This window comes from Octopus bimaculoides, chromosome 1 (genome assembly GCF_001194135.2).
Source record: "Octopus bimaculoides isolate UCB-OBI-ISO-001 chromosome 1, ASM119413v2, whole genome shotgun sequence".
Taxonomy (NCBI): Eukaryota; Metazoa; Mollusca; class Cephalopoda; order Octopoda; family Octopodidae; genus Octopus; species Octopus bimaculoides.
Genome location: NC_068981.1, coordinates 16,551,065 through 16,559,192, shown reverse-complemented (window position 1 = coordinate 16,559,192; position 8,128 = coordinate 16,551,065).

Genomic DNA, 8,128 nt, shown 5'->3' with positions numbered 1-8,128 from the left:
ATATATATATATATATATAATACAGAATTGGACAAGAACGCAAAACATCCAGGCAGTTAGGTGATACAAGAAAGGGACAAAACATCCAGATAGACGATACAGAGATACAGATCATTAGGAGTTTTCTTTCCTCAGTCGAGATCCAGATTATCCTTGCAATTTCGGCTGGTTACTCTAGATATTGCTCCAATCTGGCCAGTTCCAAGGAAAAACTAAGCTAAGAGAATTAGATTCCTTGGAAGAAAGCAGCGAATGTATACAGAAACAAGGACGTACAAAAAACGAACAATGTTACACAAATGTCAGTGGTTACAATGCATTTGCATCGTTTTACATTTCGAATGATGGCATCCTCCTGGATAGGAAAGCAGGCCAACATTCTCTCTGATCAGAAGGCTAATACATCGCAGGGTAACCTATTCACAGCTGAGCGGACCGGAGCAATGTGTGAAAAACACAACACGCAACCGGTTTGAGTATAGAAACTATGATCTCTCTCTGTCACCCTCTCTCTCATACACACACGCGCAAACACACACACACACACACACACACACACACACACACTAACACTAACACTAATACTCGCGCACACACATATACACGCAGACACACACATACGTTTCCCAACCCACTTACCGCTTGACACTTGGTGTTGTCTTGTTCATGTCCCAATAAATTAGCGGTTCGGCAAAAGAAAACCGATAGAGAAAATACCAGACTTTATAAAACATGTAAGTACTGGCTTTGATTTATTCAACAGCAACTCCTCCATACGTGTCTAGCGTGACCCCAGTCCAATAATTTAAACTATTATACGATAAATGATGAAACAAAACGGGATGCTGCTATCATTGTTTGTGTTGTTACGTCACAGATTGTCTCCGATGGAGGATACCTTTGACCAGTGTTATTCCAGCCGTGTACATTCCGCCTTTTTAGTTTTATGTGTAGATCCAACGGTCACATTGTCTAAATTGTCCTTTTTTGTGGAGATAAAGTGTTGTCTGAGGCAATTTGGTTACTATTTCTGTTAGGTCAATCAACCACGTACAAGTTCCTTCGTTGTCTGGGGATGGTCATGACCAGGGGTTGTGATATTCATGCGTTTCTACTTGTCATTAACTGCATTACTATTGAGACGTGAGTTTGATTTCGATACAGGGATATATATATATATATAATGAGGTATGCTGTGATGTTCATGCTTTACTCTAAAATATTTCACAAGTAGGCACCTTGGGCAAGTGTCTTCTACTATAGCCTCGGGCCGACCAAAGCCTTGTGAGTGGAGTTGGTTGACGGAAACTGAAAGAACACCGTCGTATATATGTATGTATATATGTATGTGTGTGTATGTGTTTGTGTGCCTGTGTTTGTCCCCCCAACATCGCCTGACAACTGATGCAGGTGTGTTTACGACTCCGTAACCTTAGTAGTTCGGCCAAAGATACCGATAAAATAAGTACTAGGCTTACAAAGAATAAGTCCTGGGGTCGATTTGCTCGACTAAATGTGGTGCTCCAGCATAGCCGCAGTCAAATGACTGAAACAAGTAAAAGAGTAAGTAAGATTTCTGATTAGACTATGAGAAAAATGGGAGCGATTAATTTTTTAGGAGCACTCCGTCGGTTACGACGACGAGGGTCTCAGCTGATCAATGGAACAGCTTGCTCATGAAATTAACGAGCAAGTGAGTGAGCAATCCACAGACAGTAGTTCTCAGGGAGATTCAGCGTGACACAGAGTGTGACAAGGCCGGCCCTTTGAAATACAGGTACAACTCATTTTTGCCAGCTGAGTGGACTGGAGCAATGGGAAATAAAGTGTCTTGCTCAAGGACACAACACGTCGCCGGGAATTGAAATCACGACCTCACAGTCGCGTGCCGAATGCTCCCAACCACTAAGCCACGCGCCTTCACGGCGATTAATATTGAATCTAATACAATGATGTTGATGGTGATGATGATGATGATGATGAAGATGATGATGATGATGATGATGGTGATAATAATGGCGGTGAAGGATGCGGCGGCGGCAGTGATGGTGGTAGTGGCAGTGGTGGTGTTTGTGTGAGATTTTTGGTGGTTGTCTTGTGGATATGGTGGCGATGAATGTAACAGAAATAGGAATCTTTGTACTGATCATCTCGATATTATTTAATACTATTAATAGTATTGGTCGTAATTGTTATAGTAAATACATCTAACAATAGATTCTATAACCATCAGTTCTATTTGTGAGGTTAATGTGATCATAAAATAAGAATAAACCCGATGCTTTGCTATTATTATTGTACAGTGAACAAGTTGCGTTTAAAATTTCTCGAGCGTAAATTGTCGCAGAGCTAACGACTACCATAAGCTAATGAACGAATTTTTTCATGTCCGATGTACTGATATCAGAACTCAGAACCTAGATAATTTTTTTTAACATAATTAAACTTGGATACAAATTCACGCTTTAAGGCTCGAAATTTTAAAAGTAATATAAATAAGAATTGAATAATAATCACGCTGCGAATGTAACAATTTGACCAAAATTACTAGTTAACTGCTTGTATACAAATAATCTTCATCGCCATAATTATCAGCGACATCTCTGCTAACCGTGAAGTGTGACTTGACGAGTGAGTTGGGCATCCCAACATTTATTGTTTACCTGTGTTTCATGGTGTGGAGGCTCGTGGCTTAGTGGTTAGGGTGTCAGCACGATGATCGTAAGATTGTGGTTTCGATTCCTAGACCGGGCGACGCGTTGTGTTCTTGAGCAAAGCACTTCATTTCACGTTTCTCCAGTCCACTCAGCTGGCAAAAATGAGTAACGCTGCGATGGACTGGCGTCCCGTCCAGCTGGGTAACGCATAGGCCATTGTAACCGGGAAACCGGGCCCATGAGTCTGGCTAGGCTTTAAAAGGGTGCATTTATTTATTTATTTATTTATTTTGTGTTTGACGGTACATCTCGAGAAAAGCAGGTCTATTTAGTAACAACGATTAGAACTGTACAAAAGATATAGTTAAATATATGACCTCTCAGCGATAGCTGAGTAAAGGTAGAATGGACACAAAAGGAAATATTTCGTAACGAGTGGATATTAATATCTGTTTTCCTTGCTGCTGTGTACACAATCTGTTAGTTATTCGGTAATCGCTGAGGTGATTTACGTTAGTGCAGTCGTTACTGTTTCCGATAAGAACGTTTTGAATATCACTAGAGGCACATAAATATGAATGAAAGTAAAAGAGCAGAACATCTCGCACTCACTCTAATACCTGCAACTACTGGCTTCAGTTTCCATTTCTGGGTGTATTAGTGTTGGAGCCATATGCAGATGTTAAGCGCTAAAATTGCAATCTAAATTGAACATTTAAGCATTGGATTGCAGGAATAAAATGGCTCTTTCTCAATGTTTTCCCAGCAATTTCGCTAAAAAAATTAAAACTTTCGATGTCCTCATCCATAATGTTCTGGTATATATTCCCTATTAATGTAACACTAAACAGTTCATCTCCTTTACTGAAAGGGTTCATATGTATACTCTTTTACCTGTTTCAGTCATTTTACTGCGTCCATGCTGGAGCACCGCCTTTAGTCGGGCAAATCGACCCCAGGACTTATTCTTTGTAAGCCTAGTACTTATTCTATCGTTCTCTTTTGCCGAACCGCTAAGTTACGGGGACGTAAACTCACCAGCATCGGTTGTCAATCGATGTTGGGGGGGGACAAACACAGACACACAGACACACACACATATATATACATATACATATATACGACGGATTTTTTCAGTTTCCGTCTACCAAATCCACTCACAAGGCTTTGGTCGGCCCGAGGCTATAGTAGAAGACACTTGCTCAAGGTGCCACGCAGTGGGATTGAACCCAGAACCATGTGGTTGGTAAGCAAGCTACTTACTACACAACCACTCCTGCACCTTCACAGCCACTCCTGGCATCCAGGTTCCTATATCAGGAATCAATCACAAAAATTTGGTTACTAAATTAACAAGACTAGTATTTCAACCAAAAATTACTAGGTGTTCTACGATGCGCGTTGTTCGCTCTTTAGTATAGTTATTGTTTAACTGAACCATGATGTCCATGATGGTCTTGGTATTGCAATAGCTTTAGTTATTGCCGCTGTAGCTCAGTCATCATTTTTGATGTTGTTGTTGATTTTCCAGACGATGTTGTTATGTTTTGTTGCAAATGCTATTACTGCTGCTGTTGACTGTTGTCTCACTTGCTAGTACGACTTGGTTTCTATTGCCTGAGTGGTTGTTTAAATCGTTGCCAGTTAACCATAGTCAGATCTCATCAAGAAACTTTATGATCTCAAGACATCCCAACCGTGTCCAACACATGTTCATTTTACTTTCATTTTTTTCCATATGTACAGTTTGCAGGAACATATTATTCGCTGTTTAAAAAAAAAAAAAACGGTAGGGTGTAATTTCGTAGATATATTTTTGATATTTCTAGCAGATCAAGCGTCCACTTAAAGACTCCCTCGTTGGCGAATCGTCTTTGTAGTTGTCGTTAATTTGATAACGCACAACATATGCTTTCTGTTGGCTTTCTAATAGTTGTTGTAGCATTACTGTGGCTACTGTTGGGGTTTTGTGCTGTCATCGTTATTCATGCTGTTGTTATCCTTGTTATTATTGTTGTTGTAGCTGTTTTGATATTATTCTAATGATTGAACTTCATTGCTCTTGCTCTCGTTTTTTCTCTATTTTTTGTTTTTCTTTTCTGTTTTTACCTCATATTTTTCTACTTAACGCCATTGCAGCAGCTGTAGCGACTTCAGTAATTGTTCATCTCGTTAGATCTAATGCTGCAGCAAGTGTGTTACTGTTGTTGTTATTGCTGCAACTGCAACCATGGTGCACTGTCGTGTGAGACGTTATTTGGTAGAAATACTTTCACCTTGTGTATTATCTCATTATCACCAGGGCGGCCATTTTTTCCTTCTTCTTTTCCACTAACCAGCAGTGTCAGTGAGTCGAAAGAACAATAATAGCAAACATTAACACTTTAGAAGGCCTATCTGGCGACACAGGCCTACCTGGCAACAAAAGCTTCTCATACACGTCTTTGATATTTTAATTTCTGAAAAACACACACGAAGTTTTCATCTTCCGCCATTTTATACAAAAGGTCACATAAATCAACCCTAGACGTCCAAATCTATTTTGGTAACAAGAATTACAGGAAACATAATGGGAATGATGATGATGATGATGATGATGATGATGATAATAACGATGATGATATTGTCGGTGATGATGAGGAAGGTAATGATCATGATGACGGTAACGACGACAACATGATGGCGATGATGATGATTGTGATGATGGCGATAGTAACGTCTAACGTCGATTCATAACATTTGTTCCGATGCGGACATATTTTATGATGATGATATTATCGTACTGCTGCTGCGAAAAATGATGACGAGGAGGAGGAGGAAGAGGAGACACATATTAGAAAGAGGAGGAGCAAAAAAGCGAAGGAGGAAGCAGAAGAAGAACCGGAGAATAGTGACGATGATGATGTAGTGGCAGTAGTAGTAGTAGTAATAATGGTGGCGTTGGTCTTGCCGCCAATTTTGGTTTCATCAATGGAGACTTTGATCTTGATATTAAACAGCCGCGTAACATTCGATTCCGGGCCCTCGCACGACCGTATTATCTCCCTTGTATCCATATCTCAATATCTATATCTAAAACTCTGCCCTCCTCCTTATGTAAGCATACGAGGCATCAAAGTGGAGTTCATTATCGTTAAAGTTTTAATTTCGTTCTTAATCTTCGACGATTCGAGCAGGTGAGTTGTCTGTGGAGGTTTCTATGATGGCACAGACGCGGGTCATGATGAGGTTTTGTGAAAGATGGGAGGGGAGGTGGAGGACGATGGTGTTAATGATGGCAATAATGAGGATTACAATTATAATCGCGATATTTTTGAGAGAAGTGAAAGTAATAATGATGATGATTAGAGCAATGATGGCCATAGTGGTGATAACGACGACTACGACGACGACGATGATGATGATGATGAAAGAGATGACGAATATGATGCTTGTGATGAGCGAAGATGAGACGGTGACCCAGAAGTTGATGACGAAGGTGATATTGGTGTTGACAGAAACGAGGATGGTGATGAATATATGTCATAACAACGAGATAAATAATTATACTAATGGCTCAGATATAATTACATACCATTAATACCATTGAAAGTAGTAGTAATAGTAGTAGTAGTAGTAGTAGTAGTAGTAGTAGTAGTAGTAGTAGTAGTAGTAGTAGAAATAGAAGCCATAACATTCATTGTTAGATTTATATATTTTTTTTTTGTTCCTTGTTTTTCTCTCAAATATTATTTTTCTTATAATAATTATTATTATATTAAAACCAATATCTATTCATTAGTTACATCATCATCAATCATCTTCCTCCCCTTCCTCTGCATTTATCATTATTATTGTTGTTGTTGTTGTTCTTCTTCTTGTAGCAATTTTTATTTAATATGATTAAGAAGCACAAATGCCAAACAACAGGAATGCCAAAGATAAAGATAATAATAATAATGACAATATTATTAATAATAATAATAATGGTTTCAAATTTCGCTACAGCGGTAGCCATTGCGGGGTGATGAATCGAGTCGATTACATCAATCCCAGTGTTTCAGTGGTACTTAATTGATCGACCCCGAAAGGAGGAAATGCAAAGTCGATCTCAGTGAAATTTGAACTCAGAACGTAGCGACAGTCGAAAAATACTGTTAAGCATTTCGTCCAGTGTGCTAACGATTCTGCCAGCTCACCGCCTTGGTACTACTACTACTACTACTACTACTACTACTACTACTACTACTACTACTACTACTACTACTACTAATAATAATAATAATAATAATAATAATAATAATAATAATAATGTGCCACCACTTCGATGCGAAAACAGACAAGGGATGGTATAAACATAAATCCAACATGGTACAAGATAACGGTCCAGCTACTATCACGTGGGACGAAGATCGAGTACTAGAACTTGGATAGAAGAACTTGAAAGCTTTTCGCAATGCATTAGGCACACCACCAAGACTCTACTTGCAAAGAAAGGAAGTTGGCAGAAGAATACTAAACGCAGAAGATAGTGTTAATACTAAGATACTGGGTTTGAAAAATTATGTTGTGCAGAGCGAAGAAAGAGTGGGGTCGTCTGACAGAGATACCCAAAAAGAAACTGAAACACTAGAAGGATCCAAACATAAAAGGAAAACAATTCAACAAGCAAACAAAAAGAAATGGAATTGCATGGCAAACTCGTGCAACATGCTGAGAATGCTAGAAGTAATGAATCCTGGCTCTGGCTGATGGAAGGAAACCTGAGACGGGAAACTAACTGAAACGCTCAATATATCGCCTCAGGAACAAGACGTTAGAATATATCTAATATAGGCAAAGATCGATAAAACTCAGCCAGTTTAGAATCTGCAGGAAAGGTGACGAAAGTAACACCACCTTTTGTGTGGGTGCAGTATACTGGCACAGAATGAGTGCAAACGCAAGGCATTACTGCGTAGGACAAAATGTGCATTGGTATGTTAGTCGAGTGTGTGGATTTAATATAGCAAAAAAGAATGAACACGAACTAGAGGTGGTGACCGAAAATGAGAATTACAGCATGAATTGAAGCAAAAATACCACGTATAATTGTGGAGGACAAAATAAACAGAGTAAGACCATAAATTTTGCAATTGTCTATGATAGCTGGGTCAATACCAAAGAAATTGAAAAAGTTGAGGAATATCAGGATCTAGCCATAGGGCTTGAAGAGATTGTGGAAGATTAAGACAACAATTATTCCTGTAGTAAATAAATGGTGCACTTGGCACAACACCCAAAATTATACTTAAAAGATTGGAAGAAATTGGAAGTGAAACTCGCTTTGTCAACTTGCAAAAAAATAACATCCTATATTCTGAAAGAACCAACCCTATGGAAGATTCTTGAGATCTTAGAAAACTTATCATCAAACCTTAAGATAAAACCTTTGCTAATTAAATATGCAAGGACAGCTTACACCCCCCCACCCTACCACCACCACCACCACC